Source organism: Rhipicephalus microplus, chromosome 6 (genome assembly GCF_043290135.1).
Source record: "Rhipicephalus microplus isolate Deutch F79 chromosome 6, USDA_Rmic, whole genome shotgun sequence".
NCBI lineage: Eukaryota > Metazoa > Arthropoda > Arachnida > Ixodida > Ixodidae > Rhipicephalus > Rhipicephalus microplus.
In genome coordinates, this window is record NC_134705.1 from 136,902,090 (window position 1) to 136,922,817 (window position 20,728).

Here is a 20,728-nt window from a genome sequence, read left to right on the forward strand (position 1 = left end):
TCTGCAAGCACTGGCTGTAAAGAAGTTAGCTAACTGAAACTAGACAGTAAAAATGAGGGCCTTGCGTTGCGGAAATAAGCTTGCCGTTCAGCACAAAATCACTCAGGTGACCGCTTCCTCAGATTATACCAGTGCGTGGTCCGAATGCGGTCCGCCGCGCCGGGTGTGCGCCGTCGCCTGCGCGAAGAGCCACTGGGCGCTGGCGCAGGCTCGTCAGACCTCGACGCAAAGGCTTTAAGGTCTGCGATGTCGGCACGGTTGAGTTTTCCCGAAAACGGGTCTTTCAGCAAGTACGCGAGTGGAGTCCAAGCTTTTTCCACTCGGTACGAACCCAGCCACTTAGGAGCGAGCGAAGCTGAGAAACCCTTGCTCGCGTCGCTCAGAGCGTGGTGGCGCTTTAGGACAAGGTCACCTGCCTTAAACGAACAGTTGCGATGTTTTCGGACGTACTGGGCTTTTCGCTCGGCCCTGGCCGATGCCAAACCCTGCCTCGCTCTACTGACCCCTCAACAAAGCCTGTGCCGAAGGGTTGAAGCGTAAGCAGAACAGTGTGCCGGCTCTTCTTCGTCCCCGAGCTGGCATTGCATGACACTAGTCATCGGAGTTGCCAACTCCCTTTCGAAGTGAAGGAAAACGGGAAAAAAACCAGTAGAGCGACTCTCGGAGGTTCGTATTGAAAACGAGAGTTCACTCAAAAAGTCTGCCCACTCCTTTTGACTTTCGGCAAAGGCCGCCAACATAGGTTTAAGCGTACGGTTGGTTCGCACCGTTAAATTGACTGGGGATGGTAGGGCGAAGTGGTGCAGTGATCTATTCCTAGGAAACGGAACGCATCACCAAACACCCGAGCGGTGAAGTACGACGAGTTGCCCGTGATCAATCTTTTCGGAAAGCCGAACCGACACAGCACTTCCTGTAGCCTCTCTAGCACCACTCGTGCTGTCACTTTCCGTAGCGGAAACAACTCCAATAATACGGAAAGACGGGCTAGTTGGTACTGCTGCATAATTGAAGTTTTTGCGCACACACACAAGGACACAGAAGAAGGGAACACAAGGACCAGCGCAGACTAACAACTGATTTTTATTCAGTAAGAAAACAGAATATATACGCTTACTTGCACCCCATGATCACCGCGCATGAGCAAAAACGGCATCGTACAATCTTAAAAACCAAATATCACATGTTGTTCAGCAATTCAATTTCTTTTTCACTAAGCGATATCGACGGATGGCTGACGCACATATCTTTAAGTCTAGAGATGTGCCACGCTTCTACTATTTCTCTTGTTGTCTGATTTGGGTGTACATACACCACCTCAGTTTGATCAAACAACGGCTTACATGCACTAAAAGAACAACGCGCACAGTGCAGTGCTAAATGTGTTTCCGGCCTCCCTTTCAAGTTGGTCATGTGCTCCTTCAATCTCACATTTAAGCATCGGCCAGTCTGACCGACATAAAAGTTCCCACAACTGAAGGGGGTCTTATAAACTACCTTTCTTTTGCACTCCACCACCTGATGACCTGCACGCTTGGAACAATTGCCTCCGATATCCCTCGTCCTTTCCTCGTACAGATTATTTACAGCCGGACACACGCCCCCTAGTTTGTTCTTTGCCGAGAATACAACTTTGACACCATATTTAGCTGCCACCTTCTTAAGTTTATGGGAGAAACCATGCTCGTAGGGGATTACCGAAATTTTCTTTGTATCTTGGCTTCTTTCCTCTTTCTCCCCGGATTTCATTTTCTTCATTAATCTTTCGCTTGCAGTTAGAAGAAACGAGTTAGGGTATCCTGCCTTTTCCAGCTTTACCTTCTGTTCAAGGAAAGATTCTTTTAACTTGTGCTTACATGTGTCCTTGTGTGTGTGCGCAAAACTTCAATTATGAAGGAAACAACTCCACCCACTTCGAAAAATGATCAACGACTACCTTCAGATGTGTACACCCCTGCTTACTTCTGGGGAATGGCCCCATTAGATCGCAGGTGGCTACTTGCCACGGATGCTCACTGACAATCAGTTTCATCAAGCCGGGTGGCCTGCCGCTCCTTGATTTCACCGCTTGACAGACGGGGCAGGAACGGCAATAGCGAAAAATGTCACGCTTCATGCCAAACCAACTCACAACCTTGCTCAGTTTCGCAAAAACTTCGGAGCCACTCAGGTGACTGGTCATGGGCTCGTCGTGAGAAGCTCCCAACAGTGCGCCTCTCAGACTTTTGGGCACAACTACGTTAAACGGGTCCACGGACTCCTCGTCGGTTGCTATGTATTTCAGCAGGAGTCCATCATTGTCCAGCAAGTATGTATCCGCGGGGGACCCAGCGACACACGCCTGTTTCCGTCACCCTGCGCCCGCCGCACTACCAGCAGCGTCTCGGCGTTCCATCTCCCTGAGACCTTCACTCAACTCGCGATAAAACGGATCAACTCGCTGGGCCTTCAGTAACTCTTGTCTGCTGAAAGCGATTCCCATTCTTCCAAAGGGGAGTCTGGTATCATTCTCACTCAAGACTGCACCCATCGCATCCGCTCGCGTTGGCGTCATGGGTTCGCTCTCTTTCGCTCTCCCTCTCGCCCGCTTCGTGGTGCGTTGCTTGCCTGGCGCGCGGAAAGGGTTAGCTAGTCGGCGCACTCACCCTTCTCTCGACTCGACGGCCTCATCGCCGTTTCGCCTGCGTCGCTCGCTTGCGCAAATTGACCGCTAGCGGTTATCGAACCGGGATACAGGCTGCTGGCAGACACTGGGGCACGAGATAGCGCGTCAGCTACCACGTTAGTGCTCCCCTTCCTATACTGCACTGAAAAGTTATAGTGCTATATTAGAAGAGCCTAGCGCGCTAGCCTGCCTGCAGGCTCACAGAGCCACATCAGCCAGCTAAGCGCGCTGTGGTCTGTTTGCACCACAAATTTTGTGTCATCAAGGTAGACAACAAACTTCTGCAGTGCAAACACGATGGCAAGAAACTCCCTATTGGTCATGAAATAACTTTTTCAGCGGGTATCAACGCGCGGCTGGCAAAGGCGAACGGCTGCAACACCCTATCATATTCTTGTAGAAGAACTGCTCGTAATCCCAGATCGCTTGCGTCAGTCTGAACAACAAACGGTCTGGTCAGGTCGGGGAGCTTGAGCGGCGCCGTTTCAAACATTCACGCTAGACAGACGGCAAAATGCCTCTTGCTGTTCAGGTATTCATCGCCACACAGCTGACTTACCCAAGAACTTGGTAAAGGACGCCTGCACTCGGGCATAGGACGGAATGAACGGTCGGTGAAAATTCGCCATTCCGAGAAAGCGGCGCCGGCCACGTACCTTCTTGGACGCGGGAAAATCGAGGATTGCTCGAAGTTTCTCCCGGTCTGGCTCAATGGAGCCTTCGCTCAGCGTAAAACAAAGTAACTGAACTCGGGTTTGGGCTAGTTAGGCTTTTGGGGGATTTAACGTCATCCCAGTGGCTCTCACCCTCTCGAGCACATCGGCAACGTGGGCCAAGTGCTCTTCGAAAGTTCGTTAATAAATCCAATGTGGTCGAGGTAGCACATGCAGTAAGACCACTTTGCTTCCTCGAGGACATGGTCCATTAGTCTCTGAAAAGTTGCAGGAGCATTGCAAAGATCAAAGGGCATACGAGTCAACTCAAGTAACCCTCTGTTAGACGTGAACGTGGTCATGCACCGGTCACGCTCAGCCATCCGGACTTATAGGTAACCTTTGGGGGAATCTCATGTGGTAAAATACCACGCAGTGTCGAGGTTTACTACGATGGAGCTAATCGTGTGGAGCGGATAGGCATCCTTACGAGTCACTCCGTTGAGACGGTGGTAGTCTATGCACAGACAATAACGGCCATCTTTCTTAAGCACCACACAATTAGAGACGCCCAGGCGCTGGACGAACGGTGAACAATAACAGCTGTTACGAAGCGCACCTCCAACGATGGTGCAAAAGGCGCCACGAAATTTCACCGTTGCCACCACTGTTACGAAAAACGGCGACGCCAACACGGCCCCGAAGGCGCCACTGCTTTGAACTCCGCCGGGAAGCTCACCAGCAGTTTGGTAGCGTAGGTTGCTCAGCTCGCGACTGCTTGCGCGCAGAGCTGATAGACGAGCGGACGCGACGACGGTGAGTCAAACATGAGTGATTGATATGTGGGGTTTAACGTCCCAAAACCACCATATGATTATGAGAGACGCCGTAGTGGAGGGCTCCGGAAATTTCGACCACCTGGGGTTCTTTAACGTGCACCCAAATATGAACACACGGGCCTACATTTCCGCCTCCATCGGAAATGCAGCCGCTGCAACCGAGGTTCGATCCCGCGACCTGCAGGTCAGAAGCCGAGTACCTTAGCCACTAGAACACCGCGGCGGGGCTCAGTGAGTTAAACAAGGTTTATGTACAGCATATATACAGAGGCGTTACAAATTCGTCACTGGGGCCGACAGTTTAGAGACTCGAAGAGCCGAGCTCTCTTCTCTGACACATAGGTCAACTGCTCGCGACGCGCCGCATGGCTTTTTTATATGCACCGGGTGGATTCTTTCAGTAATCAAATGTCCAACCAGGCGCGCCGCTGGTTGTGAGGTGAGAATCCTCCAATGGGGTCGCCGCTGGACCGCGTGATTCTCTTCAAATACGGAGCCGCTGCACGTGGCTGCACCCAAGGACGAGTGACATCGCCACGCATTGCGTAAGACTCGCCAGACAGGAAGGCGCCTATTGCTGCAACAGGGTCGTTGGCTGAGGTGGCTCGCTGTGCGTCGTGCGACAGAAAGGCGCCGCCACGGGATGATGCCGTTGAGTTGTTCGCGTCAGGCGGGCTCACGTGCTGGCCTTACACAGATTGCCTTTTTCAGAGGCATGGACGTTCGATGTGGACTCGCAGGCATAACAGCAACCCCGCCGCCAGACGATGCGCCGGAAAGACGAGCTGCTTCCACGTGGCTCGGATTCCAGGTGCGCTCGTTCGCCAGGTCCCTCCAGCTTCGACTCCAGGGCCATGGGGAGAATGCAGCTCCAGACTCCGTTCCGGGAACACATCCCATTCTTCAGGCTGCATCCCAGCTCCACTGGCTTGTCGCCACAACTTCTCGGCCAGCTTCGCTTGTCTGTTCTGATGATCTTTGGTCTCAGCACTTGTCGACGTTCAACAACTTGTCAAGAATGGTTTGACAACAGACAACACACGACACAAGCAAGTGCCCTTGGTCACCCGACAAAACACCAGAAAAAGTATAACACAACATATGCCTAGCTATGTATCTATCAGATTTTCGTTCCCTCTACATCAAGGGGCACATGTGGGAGACAAGACTCTTAAAATGAGAACTGATATTTTTACACGTACAACAACGTAACGAAATAGAATAGAACATAGAGTTGGCTCCTCGAGCTCACTCTGGACGAGAGCGCTCAGCTAAGGCCGTGATAAGAACAAAATTTTGCCCCGAATCGCCAGCGAGAAACCAAAAGGTGGAAAAGGTATTAACTAAACGTACTGCTCAATGCGTGTGCATTAGCCTTTAGCTTTCCTTTTTTGTAGCGAACGTCAAAGTTGTGCTGTTGGAGTATGATGCTCCACCTCAGTAACCGGACACTTTCAGGCGACATGTTATTTAACCAGGTTAGAGGACAGCGGTTCGTTTCGACCACAAACCTCGAACCGGAGACATAAGCTAGCTTTTGAACGGCCCACACGAGGCAAGCGCATTCCTTTTCAGAGGTACTGTACGCTTCTTCCCAGCCGCTGAGGTTTCGACTTAAATACAAAACTGGCCTTTCGTTACCAGCACTGTCTTCCAAGCACAATATAGGTTCCATTGGCGATCACTCGCGTCGCATTAAATCAGAAATCTCTTGGAGAAATCGGATGCCATAAGAACGGGCTTTTCACTTAGAACCTGTTTTAGCTGGCAAAAGGCGTTCTCCTTTTTTGAGTCCCATAGTACTTTAACCGGCTCGGATTTTCGAAGTGCGTAAATTAGAGGGCTGGCAATGCTAGAGTAGTTTTGCACGTAATGCTGATAGTATCCAGCCAGGCCCAAGAATGCCCTTATATCAGATTTTGTGGTTGGTCGTGGATAGTTCACGACAATGGCTACCTTAATTTCTGAAGGTCTACGCCAGCCACGCCCCAAGATGTGTCCCAGCTAAGACACCTCGCCGCACCATAGGTGATATTTTGTAGATTTCACGGTAATAGCAGCTTTTTTCAACCTGTTCAGCACGACGCGTAAATGCTCGTAATGTTCTTCCTAGTTGTTTGAGGAGATGGCGACATCGTCGAGATATGGCAGAGCGAACTCAGAGAGGCCTTTCAAAAAGCGGTCCATTAAGCCTGAAAAACAAAAGGGCGCATTTTTCAATCCAGACCTAAGCCTAAGTGGGCGATAAGTTTCAAATGGAGAAACAAATGCGGCATAGCGGCTACCACGCTCCATAAGGGGGCCCTATCAATATCCTCGAACAATGTCTAACGTGAAAATATAGCTTGTCTGTGACACAGTTTCCACCCTCTCTTGTAGGTTTGGTATCGGGTAAATTTGTTCTGGAGTAATGACGTTAAGACGCCGATAATCGATGCATGCCCTCAGATCTTTTACTGGCACTTGAACCAATATTAGAGGGGATGTATAGTCACTATCGCCCGGTACTATGACTCCCAACTCCAGCATTTTATCGATCCCCTCTTTCATGATCTGCCTTTGCACAGGGGAACAACAATACGTCTTGCTACGGATTGGCTCCTCGCAAGTTAGCTCGATATCGTGTTCGATGAACGTCGTGTTTCTGGGACGGTCCAAAAACACGTCTTCAAACTCGGAAACAATCCTTCTCAGGTCCTCTTTCTGGACTTCACTTAACCTAGGCTCTAGGTTCGACTGCTCCAAGATTACCTCCGATCCCCTTTCGATTACATCACTAGAACTCAAAATTTCTGCTCCCTCTTCCTCTGGAGCATTCAAAGCAGATTTACGACCGCTTGACGTTGAACATATGGTTTCATCGTGTTACTGTGGTAAGTTTTGTTCGGCTGCCTTCCTAATTTCACTTCATATTTAGTATCAGAAAGCTTCAAGGGTGCCTTTCACTTGTCCGTGGATTTACCGCTCTCTGATAAGTGTGGCAAGAGCGTACAAAGTCTTCGATATCCTTCCAGCATTTTGGCCAATAAACCTCAAGGAAAACTCTAGCCTTGGTGTTTTTTATGCCATGATGCCCTGCCTATGCGTTTTCATGCGCCAGTTCTAATATTTGGCGGCGATACTTTTGTGGCACCAAGAGCTGCTCATACTTGCGACCTTGCGCATTTGTGTAGCTCCGATACAGGAGCCTTGCTTTCTCAAAAAAAGAAACATTCTTTTTTTTCTTTTTTCCCAAGTTTACGCTTTCCATTAGCGCTTTAATCGAGAGGTCCTCACGCTGCTCTCGAATGAGCGTCTCTCGATAAACCCTCGACAGCTTACTCCAACTTTCCGCTACAGGCGAGAGCGTTGCACCCTCTCGTTCTGACTCAATGGCGCCATGTCGTCTTCCCCTGCTACGGAAACCGCGCAAGCCACTTTGGCGACGGGCCGCTCGAGTGACTGATCACATGAATCACACGGAAAATTTCCTCTCTGAGGTTCCGTCGATTCGCCGCCAAGGTCACTTGATGGTTCATCACATTAAACAAGATCAAGCTCCTGCGAAAGCTTCCGCGCTTGCGATCGCGTGAGGGCTACGTACGCTAAGTTGGGGAAGAACGATTTATTCTGCTCTTTGAGAAGCTGCTGTGAGTTGTTAGAGAAAAGATAAGAAAAACGATCGGGAAGCGCGGCAGACACAGCCGCTTCGGTGCGAAGCTTACTGAATGGGCCTTCAATGATAACCATAGCAATTGGTAAGCAAGCACTCTGCTCCTCGGCGACTCGCCTGATGCACGCGCATTCTCCTGTAAAGTCATTTGGAGACACCAATGAAGGATGGACAACGTCCATGGTTGCCGCTGAGTCTCGAAGTGCTCAACACGTTTTCCCATTCGCACAAATTTTTTGGAGATATGGCTCTAACAACGGCATGTTCTTTTCCGATTCTCGGATTGTTGCAAAAGCAAACTTTTGCTTACAGTCTATCGCGATGTGCCTTTCCTTTTTGCAGTTGTAGCAGATTAGCGGCTTCCGTGATTCAAACGCCCGTATGGTATCAGTGCGTTGTTTAGCAACCTCACTCAATTTCTCCGCTTCCGTTTGCCCTTCCCCTACAGTGTCCTTCGTAAGAGACGGGTCCTTCTTGAAATTACGGTGTGGAGCAGGTTTTCGTTGATCAGGTTTCTTTGAAAAGCCCTGTTTCCTTTTATTCTTTTCAACGCGCACTGCCCTGCTATGCAACTTTCGGCGAGTATAATACTCCTCAGCTAAGTCTGCTGCCTTGTTTAGATGTACTTCATTAAGTTTGTCCTGCAGCCAAAGCTTTACATCTTCCTCGATACCGCGGTAGAGTCGCTCCAATGCAATGCGTACTACCACTTTATCGCGATCGTCATAAACACCTTCGCCTTTGAGCCATTCAATTAAATCGGCTTTAAGACGAAACGCGAAGTCAACGTGTGACTCATTCCCCTTTTTAGCATACCGGACCATTTGCCTGAAAGCCTCGGGTGATAAATTATAACGTCTCCAGAGCACTTCCTTAACCTCGTCATAGCTCTCAAACGCTTTCCTCAACAAGCTAGTTATTGCGTCGGACACATCGCCGGGAAGAAGAGCTAACAGGTTCTGCACCCAGAGAGATCACTCCAAAGTATTTTGCTCACACACGTGTTCAAACTTTACGAGATACTTCGCCCTGTCCTCGCCTACTACGAACAGTGGCAGTTGGTCGCGAATTCTCTGACCGCTGACCTGAACTGTCGCAAGAGCTACGCTAGGCACCTGCAAACACTGTATTATTGTGAATTCTATTCGTTTCAACTCAAAGTGCTCCTGTCTCTCGGCCTCGTCAAGACGTTCTCGCCTTTCAGCTTCTTCCCGTTCGCGAACATCTCGCCTTTCAGCTTCTTCACGTTCGCGAGCTTCTACTTTTCGCCTTTCGGCCTCCTCGCAGCGTGCTTTGATATCCGCCCAGGCCTCATCAACTTCCTCAGCCGAGACTCCTTCATCCTTCATGATCTCAAGGATCGCTTGCTTCCGTTTCGCATGACCCAAAGTAATGCCAAGTTCCTCACAAATTTCGATGAGTTCCTTCACTTTAAAGTTCACACTAGCCTCTTGCTGTTTGCCCCTGTTAAGAATCTACTTGCCAGACCCACTATAAGTCTACTAGCAAGACGCGCAAGCAATTTTTAACACTCCCGTGTTTACACCCTCTGCATTAACTTTGGTTTCAAAGCGCTCTGACTTGGCTTGAAACGATCAAAGCTCGCTCACCAATGCTTCACACAGCCCTTCTCTAAAGCTACTATAACCTGAGCTAGAGTAGTCGTCTAGTGAACTGAGGGAAAAACATCACGCACTCACCGCGTCGATGTGGCGGACTCCGCCCGATCCCGCAGCTGCCAACCCCTGTTACGAAGCGCGCCTCCGACGACGTTACGAAGGGCGCCACGAAATTTCACCGTTGCCACCACTGTTACGAAAGACGGCGACGCCAACACGGTCCCGAAGGCGCCCCTGCTTCGAACTCCGCCGGGAAGGTCACCAGCCATTTGGTAGCTTAGGTTTCTCAGCTCGCGACTGCTTCTGCGCAGAGCTGATAGATGAGCGGACGAGACGACGATGAGTTAAACAAGGTTTATGTACAGCATATATACAGAGGCGTTAATAATTCGGCACTGGGGCCGACAGCTTAGAGACTCGAAGAGCCGAGCTCTCTTCTCTGGCACATAGATCAATTGCTCGCGACGCGCCGCAGGCCTTTCTTTTGTATGCACAGGGTGGATTCTTTGAGTAACCAAATGTCAACCCAGAAGCGCCGCTGATCGTCAGGTCAGAATCCTCCAATGGGGTCGCCGCTGGGCCGCGTCATTTTCATCAAATACGGAGCCGCTGCACGTGGCTGCGCCCAAGGACGGTTGACGTCGCCACGCTTTGCGTAAGACTCGCCAGACAGGAAAGCGCCTTTTGCTGCAACGGGGTCGTTGGCTGAGGTGGCTCGCTGTGCGTCGTGCGACAGAAAGGCACCACCGCGTGATGACGCCGTTGAGTTGTTCACGTCGGGCTCGCGTGCTGGCCTTGACGCAGAATGCCTTTTTGAGAGGCATGGACGTTCAATGTGGACTCACAGCTGAGAGCATTTCGTCCAGCAAGCCGTCAATTACCTGCCTCTTGGCCTGGCTGACGGGCCTGGGATTACACTTCAAAGGAAGCGCATCACCAGTTTTGATCGAATGCCTCAACAAATTGGTACAGCCTGCTTGATCGGTGAAGAGCTCATCGTATTCGCATAACACTGCCGACAGACGAGCCTTCTGTGTATCATCCGATTGGGTCGCACAGGCGATCAAAGGATGCGGAGCCTCTTCGTGTCCTGCCGCTTGATCCCGATGGCGATTTAGAGCTGACGAGTGCATAGCGCAGGGGCCTGCCCCCGAAGTTTGCACGTGACACGGTTTGGACGCCTCTACTGCACAGGCAATAGAAAACGCCGGTGGGCTGATGAACGGCTTTAGCTCGGAAAAAGGTCCGTCGCGATAGCCTTTATTCGCATTGTCCACTACGATGCTGGTTTTTAGGAGAAAGCCCCGACCGAGAATAACAAAAACACTGAGCCCTGGAAGCTGCACGAAAGGCGCGCGTCTCATGCGGCATCCACATTTTACAACCAACCTCGTGGCGCCCACCGACTGGGCCACCCCCTTTGCGAGGCTGAATGTCATTCGGCTGTCCCGCAAGCACACCGAGTGCTTCAGCAAGTGGAACAACACCTGTTCGACAAAAACCTATGCACTTGCGCCCGTGTCCATCAACGCCGGGAACTTGCGACCGGCAATGGTGACCGAAATAAACGGCGCGTGCGCACCAGCAAGAGTGCTTGCCCGGTACGCAGAGGGGAGAAGCGAGGGTTCAGCCAATCGTTTCTTCACAAACGGCCCGCGCTATCGTTTCCCTGTCTTAAAGGAGGCACAAACGCGGACCACACCCTCGCTATGTGCCCTCGTTGACGGCAGCAGAAGCATCGCACTCTATCGCGGTCCCTTTCCCGAGACGGAGCTGCTTTGAGCTGCAGGGGTCATGTGGCAGCTTGGACTATTTGGTGTGGCATGACGGTAGTTATATCTCGAGAACAAAACAACGACACAGAGACAAAAAGGACACGAAGGGCAGGAGCACTCGTGTCCTTCTTGTGTCTGTGTCATCGTTTTGTTCTCGCACTATAACTATCCTCATGCAGGGGTAGGTTTACCGCGTGATGAAAGTCACCACCGGTGGTGCGCTGGGTCGGATTTCAACACTGCTCGCGCGCGTCGAGTTGTGATGCAGCAGAGGCTGCGCGCCTCCCATACGTGTAGGGATCTAAAGCCCGACCGCTTATCTCCCATGTGGGCCCACCTGTAGCGGTAGCCGCAAAGGCCACTCCAGCAGGCTGTTGCTGCTGGGGAAGGGTCATGGCCCCTCGCCACGCGCCGCGCGGTTCGAGGGCCTTGCTGGCTGGCGGCGGCGGGCAATAGGCACTTGCGGCGAGAATGTCGCCTTGAATGCTCTTTGCCTTGACGGCCAACTCCTCCTAGTCACGGAAGCGACTCCCGCGCAGGTACGCCGAAAAAAGTCGGGTGTGCCTGCCTGATCACACCCATTCGACGTGCTCCTGGTTCGAGGCTCTGGGCTCAGTAATTCAAAAAGGTCTTCCATCGCGTGTACGCACTGGTGAAGCGACTCATCAGGAGCTTGTGTGCGGAGCTCGAGCTCGCGCCACATCCTACTCTCGTAGACAGCGGGCATGAATTCGCGCAGGAAGGCCGCGCGGAACTCCTCGAGGGTTGCTGCTGGGTGGCCGGAAAGACGATGCCGCCGTGTCAGTCCGTGCAGCCGGGATGAAGTGTCCGAGCACTTCCTGGTCGTCCAGACCCATGGCTCTTTGGTAACGTGTGAGCGAGTTCGGGTAATACCTTGAACTTTGCAGATCCCCATAACCGCTTTAGGTAGGAATGGCCAACATGACAGCTGGATGAGGGCATTTCGGAACGGCCGAAAGCATTTCTACTGCCCCCGTGAGTGCCTGAATCATTTGGACGGCATTTTACAGCAGCGTCTGTGCGCCCACTTCAAAGGAAACTGTCGATGCATTACCGGTGCGGGCGAGCGACATGGAACTGTCTCCGAGCTCGATAAGTGGCGCGGTTTCAAAACGGAAACAGACCGTCGTGACAATTGGGAGCGCCTGTTGTTGACAGCTGCCTCATGGGGCATCTTCACAGGAAATTCTTAGGCCTCTTGCGGCTAGCGGTACAGGCGCATGCTCGAAATGAGCCTGGCTGCTTGGTTGCGTAGAAGCCAGCGGGCAAAATTCGGCAACGGCTGAGGCCACGTTGCCGATCTGCACCCCGAAAGCTCCATTGAGAGCCATTTCGGAGCGCTGTGACATGGAACTGCCACGCATTCCAAAGGGAGCAGTAGTAGTCCAATCTGCCCGTGTGCACTGTTCCGGTCGGGCTAAGGCCCCGGACCTAAAACACGCTACTTCCCCAGCGGGAGCTGTTGCGTAGCGCCTTGTGTCATCCCGACTGGGGCTTGTGACAAGTGAGGGTGCGCGATTGAGATGCTCAAGGGGGGCACTGGGACTGTCCTCTAGCAGTGTAGTATCTGCTAAAACTGTCAGCGGACAAAACTCACGCGGAGCAGACATAACGAGGGTAAACAGCGAGCCTGAGCCACAGCGAGCCACAGGACCGCGACTCCATCACCTACTTGCGTGTTGCGCACCACTTCGCGCGCGCTCAACTAACAAGGCGTTTAGCGCGGCGCGGCAAAACAGACAGTGTTCGAATAACAGACATACACCAACACTTTATTGCCTTTGGCAGCAGCCCGAGCAACAGTACAACATCCGCTCCCGGGACGCGGAGAGAGAAGGCTCCCGCACGCGGACGTGCACCATGAGGGGAAACCGCGAGACCATCGCATCTGGCAATGGCGAGATCTGACGCGCCGGTCAGGAAAAGGTTCCTTGCGGCTATGCTGCGCACTCTCACGATGACCACTAGGCCTGATCGCGAGAGTTAAGGCAAACCTCGCACGCGTAGGCCTACGGCAAGCGCGGCTTAGTGTGGTGCGACCACTTCAAGCACTAGGCACCGCTGTTGGCTTAGCGTACGGCACCGAAGCTAGCACTCAAGTAAACACGCCTGCCGGTGTACAAAGGCCCCAGGGCAGGCTACAGTCCGGCTATTCCCAAAGGGGACGCGGACGAGAGAAACACGTGCTTACCCGGCGCCGACCAACAGAAAAGAGACTCCTTTCGGCGCGCACGTGACTCGGTCACCTGATTCTCGCCACGCCCGCGCGTGGCGTCGCCTATTGCCACGCGCCGTCACCAGAGCAACGAGAAGGAAAGGGAGTGGCCGTGCGGAAGAATGCCCGCAAAATGGTCAAGGGCGCGCCTCAGATCCCCACAAACGAAGCAGGTCACTTTGCCCGAAACTGTTCATAAGGTGCCAATACTTTCTTGCATAAGCGATCACCCGAGTAACCTAAATCCTTTGAAGTCTTACATAGAGAGATTGAATGATGCATGAATGACAAAGAGTGAAAGGTGCTCAGGGCCCTTACGGCCACCATGGACGTAGTTCAGCGGATTTAGGTAAAAAGTGAGGACTACTTATCCGAATGCGATGGATAAAACAGGCTGTCATCGAATGTTCAGTGCGTTTATCTATGGCAAAGGTACAGATTCGGGGACCTTTCAGAGCGATCAAGACAATGGCAGCAATCTCCTGGAGGCTTCCCGAGGGCTACCCGTACCTTTTCTCGAACAGCTTAAAGTCACTACTCAACGACAGGGAAGCACATTTGCTTATCTCAGGTAATGGCTTTCACAAGCTCGAAAGCACGCTTATTGGCTCAACAGCTGCGATACAGCGAAGGGGAAAGTGCCAAAGCGAAGCATGTAACGACTGAACCCGAAGAAGTTGAGCTGGAGGAGGACATGATTTCTTTTCATCCTATCGAAAATCTGAAAATGGGTCAGACTAACAAGCCGCCAGTTGAGAACAGAAAGAAACGTTCGAAGAGAAAAGATCAGAGTTTGCAGGGGTCCGTGCTAGTACCGATTTCACACAGCCACGAGTGCCTGATTGGGGTCGACGGGAAAGCGTTACGGCTGTCTCAGAAAAATGACTCTAGTAAAGCGGTTATGAACAATTGAAACAGTGAAGGTGCATAGTCAAGAAACATCTCTTTCTAAGTGAGAAACAATAGCCTGTATTGTAAATACCGAGATAGGTGAGGGCGATATTATGGTCAGTTGGTGGTGCCGTCACCATATCGCAAGGACTTACTCAGTCTTTGTCACGATCACTCATGAGCGGGACACCAGGGAATAAGTTAAACCAAGAAAAGATTGCTGCAGGAATTTTATTGGCTGGACTGTTTATGGGAAGTGAAGAATTTCGTGAAGACTCGTGACGCTTGCCAGAGAGCCAGTCAGCCTAACGATAAACGGAAGACACCGATTGCAAAAGTGCAAATTATTTTTGAGCCCTTCCGCAGAGTTGTAGATTTGGTGAGGCCGTTACCAAAAACAAGTGCTGGAAACAAATACACTCTCACACTATCGTGTCCTGCAACGAAGTTCCCCGTGGCAGTAGTCTACAGGAGGCAACTTCAATCGAGGGAGTCGATGCTTTACTTTCTATTTTTTTTTCGCTTCGGTTTCTCTGCCGAAATACAATCAGATCAGGGAACAGCGTTAACGAGCGCTCTCAAGACGGTGTTTCTGGAGAAGTGTGGCGCTAAAGTTCTGCATAGCTCGGTTTACCACCCACAATGCCACAGTGTGGAAAGATGACATGCTACCCTCAAAAAGGTATTGTGAGTGGTTTGCTATGAAATGAAGGGTGACTGGGATTGCTGCTGTTTTTTTTTTATTACTAAGGTGTTCCTATCACGCTTGAGGTCACAGCATTTGAAATTTTCTTTTCAAGAGCTGACCACAAAAAAAAGAGAGAAGGGGCTAGCATTGGGTAAAATCATGGTAGTTTTAGCGTCCAGTGGGCGTTTGCTCGGGCACGCTGATTAAAACGTGTGTGTTTGTGTTGTGTATCTTAGGGACAGGACCACTGGTGACGCGAGTGCCGAGACCCCTAGAGGCCGAGTCTCTTCACATATCGTCTCGACGCTTCGGGTGACCTGACAGTTAGCCACCCTCGAGTCGAGTCCTCCGGCGGCGGAGGAGTATGTTGTGTTACGCAGCCAGTGACCTGTTCTAGACGGGTGTGCTGGCGCCACAATTACGCTCCACGGAATGTGGCGGCTGTTACTGGAAGCGGAAAAGTCGATACTGTTACTGGAAGTGGATGAATCTACTTAACAGAACTGAGCAATCGTGGCCTTCAAGCCGAGGAGGAGTCGGGCTTCATATGGTTGATTCACACCCCTTGATCCTCCCTTTTACTGCAAGCCACCCTTGACTTTCGTAAAATAGACTGAGGTGCCGAGGGAGAGGTTCAGCTTTCAGAAAAGAAAAAGACGCAACTTCTGCAGCCCTAATTGGGAGCAAGGCTCAGAGGGAGAATGGCGAGAACGACGGGGGTAAAAAGGGTGAGGGAGACGAGAGGCGAGAGGAGCCTCAGAAAGCCAATATGGCAGGCGCCGGAAAAATGAGGACGAGTAAACGTTATCTCTAAATGTGAATAAATCACTTTTTCCATATCTACTCACTGGAAGGCATGGCTTCATCACCGGCCTGATGAGTCATTCCACCCAATCTACCCCATAATGCTACATCTATATACGCACCTACCGTCTAATGAATTACACAGGGTAATACAGCAGACTGTTGTCAATAAAAGTGTTCGATAGGACCGATGATTCGCGCATGCGGAACCACAGCTTAGACAGCTACGACACTGTTAATACAAAAAAATACTGTCCTAAAACACTGACTTCCATTCTTCAAGAACGTCCACATAACTGTTGAGAGTCGCTAGCGTGGCAATAAGTCACACATAGCATTTTTATTCGAGTGTATATGAATAAAACATGATGGATCATCTTCCCGAAGAGAACTCCGATAGGATGCGAAGCAACAGCGGTGCGCACAGCGTTGACCCGGTAGAAATGGGCGTCGACGCGGCTACTGGAAGAACGGTTTCAAGCGAAGCTCGGTGTAGCGTTTACTGGAGTAAACGTTTGTTTGAAACGCAAAGACACGGGAGGCGGGTTGTGTTTCATGTGAGATTCATCGCGGATAAACAAGCTGAAAGAGTGTTTCCACTCGACGTGCGGTCGAGTGTTGCGGGCGGTGGAGAGAGTGAAGCAGGTGAGAAGTGTCTTGCAAGCGAGTGGAGGAGCCGGCAGCTGCAGGCGCCACCTAAAACCCCTCTATTCAGGAAAGTAGCGAAACTCATTGATCTACACCGTATCATTCTCGCCGCGCCGCTGACCTCTTTTTAGGGGTGAAGCTTCTCACGCCGTGGGTCGTAGATCCCGTGTTTGTAGTAACCACCTCTCGTTTAGTCCTTAGAATGTCCGCTGGATGGCGGTATTTGTATATGTTGAATATATGATAAAAAGATGCGAGATGGTGGTATTTAGAGTGTTCTTCAGATGGACATATGGCGAGACGGACGCTCGGACGGACGGATGGACGGGAAGACAGACAGACAGACAAACAGACAGACAGACAGACAGACAGACAGGCAGGCAGACAAGCAGACAGACAGACGAAAGGATGCACGAACGCAGCGATGGACACACGGATAGATGGACGCACGGACGAACGAATGGATGAATGCATGGACGAACGCTTCACCCCAGTCATCCTCATTATCAATTCACTCCGTGCATATGCAGTAATTTTTCCAGCCTCTTTCTCATGGAGCTGGCGCATCCGCAGCTCTGAATGGATGGAACGCGCGCGATCATCTAGTCAGGTGACCCTGACGTCACGTAGAGCTTCGCGTACATCTAATTCACCGCACATGCCATGAATCCTCAAGGCTCGCTGCTCTGAACGTTCTTCAGAGCTTCGCCCTTCATGCCTACGCCTGGTTGCTGTGCGTTTCAGTGGAGCATCAGGTCTGAGAAAGAAGTAAACTTATTTGATAATTCCAGAGGCAAAAAAAGCCGGTCGTGAGAAGCAGTGCATTCAAAACATCGCAAAAAAAAAACTTCGTCCCTCCCAAGCAAGTCACACTTTGCGAGGTAATTGTTAGCAGTATTCCTATACATCGATATCTCGATGAAGTTGTATGGAGACTGTAATGCTGATTGCATAACCAGACTGTCCGTTAAGTGCTATAACGAGCACATATAAATGTTGATTTAGCTTTTTCTGAGTGAGCTACTATGCTTTTATGTTTTCTCTGTGCCTTGATAACGCCTTGTTGGGTTCGCGAGCTTGTTGCTCTTTTTTAAATATTCACTTTTTAAGCTCACGTGCGCATTTCCTAACTTCTAGTTGTGAGTGCATCTATTTGTGTGCGCGTGTGCGCGTGAGTGCATGTTTATGTGTGTGTACGTGTGAACCAGCGTGAGCGTGCGCTTGTGTGTGCACGTGTGCGACTGCGTTTGCTTGCGATTGAGTTAACAGTATTTGCGGCTTTGTTTGTGCGTGTGGCAGCCTATGTGTATCTTGATGCGAGTGCGTACCACGTTTGATATGCCTGTATTCACGCCTGCGGCGTGTGCGCTCGCTCGTATGTCTGCGTATGTGTATGCCTGGGCGCGCTTGTGCATGTATTAGCGCGCTAGCTTGCGCGCAAATGTGCGTGCGTATTTTTTTGGTTGTATTTATGAGCCAGCGCGCGCGTGCGTTTTTGTATGTCTAAACTGTAACTATAAAGAGCCGTAGTATTAAAATCTTTTGCTTGTGCAGTCAGCTTCTTGTAGGGTCGAAGTAAGGCTCCTTAGGCTGTAGGTCGTTCCCTCCTTTCTTTGTACGCATGAATGCATGCAGCCACCTCTAGTCTATGACTTGCTCAATAGATGTCTTTGATCATTTCGCGGGTTCGGACTGTCACGGTGGATGCACGTGTTTTTTGAGCGCTCCCGATCGACTGCGCAGATCAGTGTTTTTGCATGTTTTGAGCTTCTCTTTATAATTATAAGGCAGCAGTTGCAATCTTCGTGGCACTTATTTTACGGTACATCTTTTTCGGGGGCCAGTAACCAGGTATTCATTAGTGCGTGTGTGTGTGTGTTTGAATTTTTTGTTGTTGTTTTTTTTCTTCGCCACCCTATGGGGGAGGTGCGCATACATTGAACACGCAAATTTTTGTAGTAGAGCTTCGACTTTCTTTTTTTTTCGTACTGCAGGGCTCGAGTTTAGTAATTATTCAGTATAGAGACAATTGGTGTCAGAAAGACATGGTTAAAAAAAACTGCAAAGTGTGCAGGATGTGAAGTCGGTTTGAAAGTAGACCCAAGTGTAGAACCGGATGGAGAAGAGGCTGACGCGAAGTGTTAGCAATGGGAGGTCGAGGAAAAAAATGGAGAAAATGATGGTTGCCCAGACTGAACTGCTGATGAGAACCACTGAGCTCGAAACTACGTTGGCGACAGAGCAAGAGAAAACGAGAGGCAATGTGAGAAAGGCTGAAGCCCCCGAGGAAGCACTAGCGAAGCTCAACAAAAGAGCGGCCTACGGAGAGAATAGTAGGGAACCGTTAACCAGAACGACGGAGAAGAAAGAGCAAGCAAGTTTGGAAAGAACAGGTTCAGCCGGTTCAATTGTCGCAAGGCCCAGCTTCAGCGAGGTAGTGGTGGGGCTGGGAGGGGACAAAGCAGTTGACGTCACAGGTACAAGTATCCCCCAGGTGCAGGACGCTCCAGTTGAAAAGTCACAGCATGTGATAATCGCCGGTGCTCGAATTTAAATCGATGCACAGAAGCCATCAAAGAGAGGGTAAGAGGTGACAAGAGGGTTGCAGTAGGGGCTTTCCCAGGACGCAAGCTGGAAGCAGTCATGAGGCATGCGAGCACAAAACTCAAAACTACAGCTGATAGACGAAACCTCGTGATAATTTCAGGCGCTTTAACTGATGTCCTAAATGAAGATACAGCAGGACTAGCAACCACACTGGCGAAAGACGTCGATGACATGCGCGCCACTTCTCCTCAGGTACAGGTAGGGATATGCACGATACCGGAGGTACCGGTGCGTGATAGCAACCTGCAAAGAGCGGCTGTCAACGCAAACCAAAAGATATGGCGGAAGAGTCGAGAGAAAGGCTTTGAGGTGGTGGAAATAAACAACGAGGTGCATAGGTGGGGTGGTTTTCAACGAGACAAAACTCACTTCGATGGGCGGCTAGGTCATGAGGTGGGTTGGCGACTTGCAGGACGCGCAGTAGCTTTTTTGGGGGGCAAGCGAGCCCTTCGGGGTGCAGGATAGCTAGTAACGAGGAAAACAACCAGAGAGACTCTTCGACAGGTGGTATGGAAAGATACGATTCCAAAGTGGCACCAATATCTAAGATAGGTAGGGTCCGGAACATAAATAGACGTAGCCACGAGCGCCGAGCTCATTCAGACAAAGGGTATATTAACATGCAGGGTGGTAGGAACAGGCTGAAGTGGGAAGAGATAGAAGAACAGCTAAGGGAAGAGAGGCCGATGGTATACGGTTTTGTAGAAACACATCTCAGGGACATGGAACAACCTCCGAAAAATCCGGACTACGCGTGGGAATATTGTAATAGAACAGAAGGCATTAGAAAGGGGGGTGGTATTGAACATTCATTCATAAAAGTACAGACTGGCAAAGGGTCAAGCAGGAGTGCAAGGAACATTTATGGCTAAAAGGGAAAGTGGCAGGTGAAATGACACTCCTTGGTTTCATGTGAGCAAAGGCGAGTTAGGAAAACCAGGCAATGGTGGAGTGTATATCAAAGGACATTCAGGAGTTAGGACGAGAGTGCGAGATAAGTTTACAAGGAGATATGAATGCGCCCATAGGCAAAATGGTCATGGATATGTGTGAAAGGCTTGATTTGATCATTAGCAACAGTACCGAAAAGTGTGAAGGGCAAATAACATGGGAGGTAGGAAGGCTGCAGTTGCCGATAGAATATGCACTGATGTCACATAGAAAGTATGATAAGCTAAGGGTAATGCACATAGATGAAGGTGGCTCCAGAAATGTGGGTAGTGATCACAAACGTATCAAGCTAAATTTTGGAAGAGCAGTGAAAGTGGGAAGGAGACAAGACTAGCAACTACAGGAAAATTTTTATCCAGAAAGGCAAACTGAAATAGCCACCAAACAAATTGAGAAATAATCACGGAGGATAATAAAACAGTGTGGACATACACAAAACTAATTAGACTGTTTGAGCTAGAAGTTGCTAAGACGCGTGACAAGTCACCCCGGAAAAGAAGACACAAACCCAAAAGTTGGTGGGATGAAGAAGTTAGGAGAGCCTTAGCAAAACGTCGGAAAGCCTCTAGGGAACACAGACATGCTAACCAGCCGGGTGAACGGACAGATGATGCAAGAAAATAGGAAACCTTTTTAAGCTGTAGAAGGGATGCATTCCTTCTGATCAATGAAAAGATAAGAAGAAAGGGATCTCAGTGGC

General features: G+C 50.5%; 1 protein-coding gene across 2 annotated transcripts in view; it reads left to right on the forward strand.

The window, feature by feature from the left end:
* Positions 1 to 20,728, forward strand: part of LOC142765536 (uncharacterized) — a 67,275-nt gene that overhangs the window by 31,251 nt on the left and 15,296 nt on the right. The window lies entirely within an intron of this gene.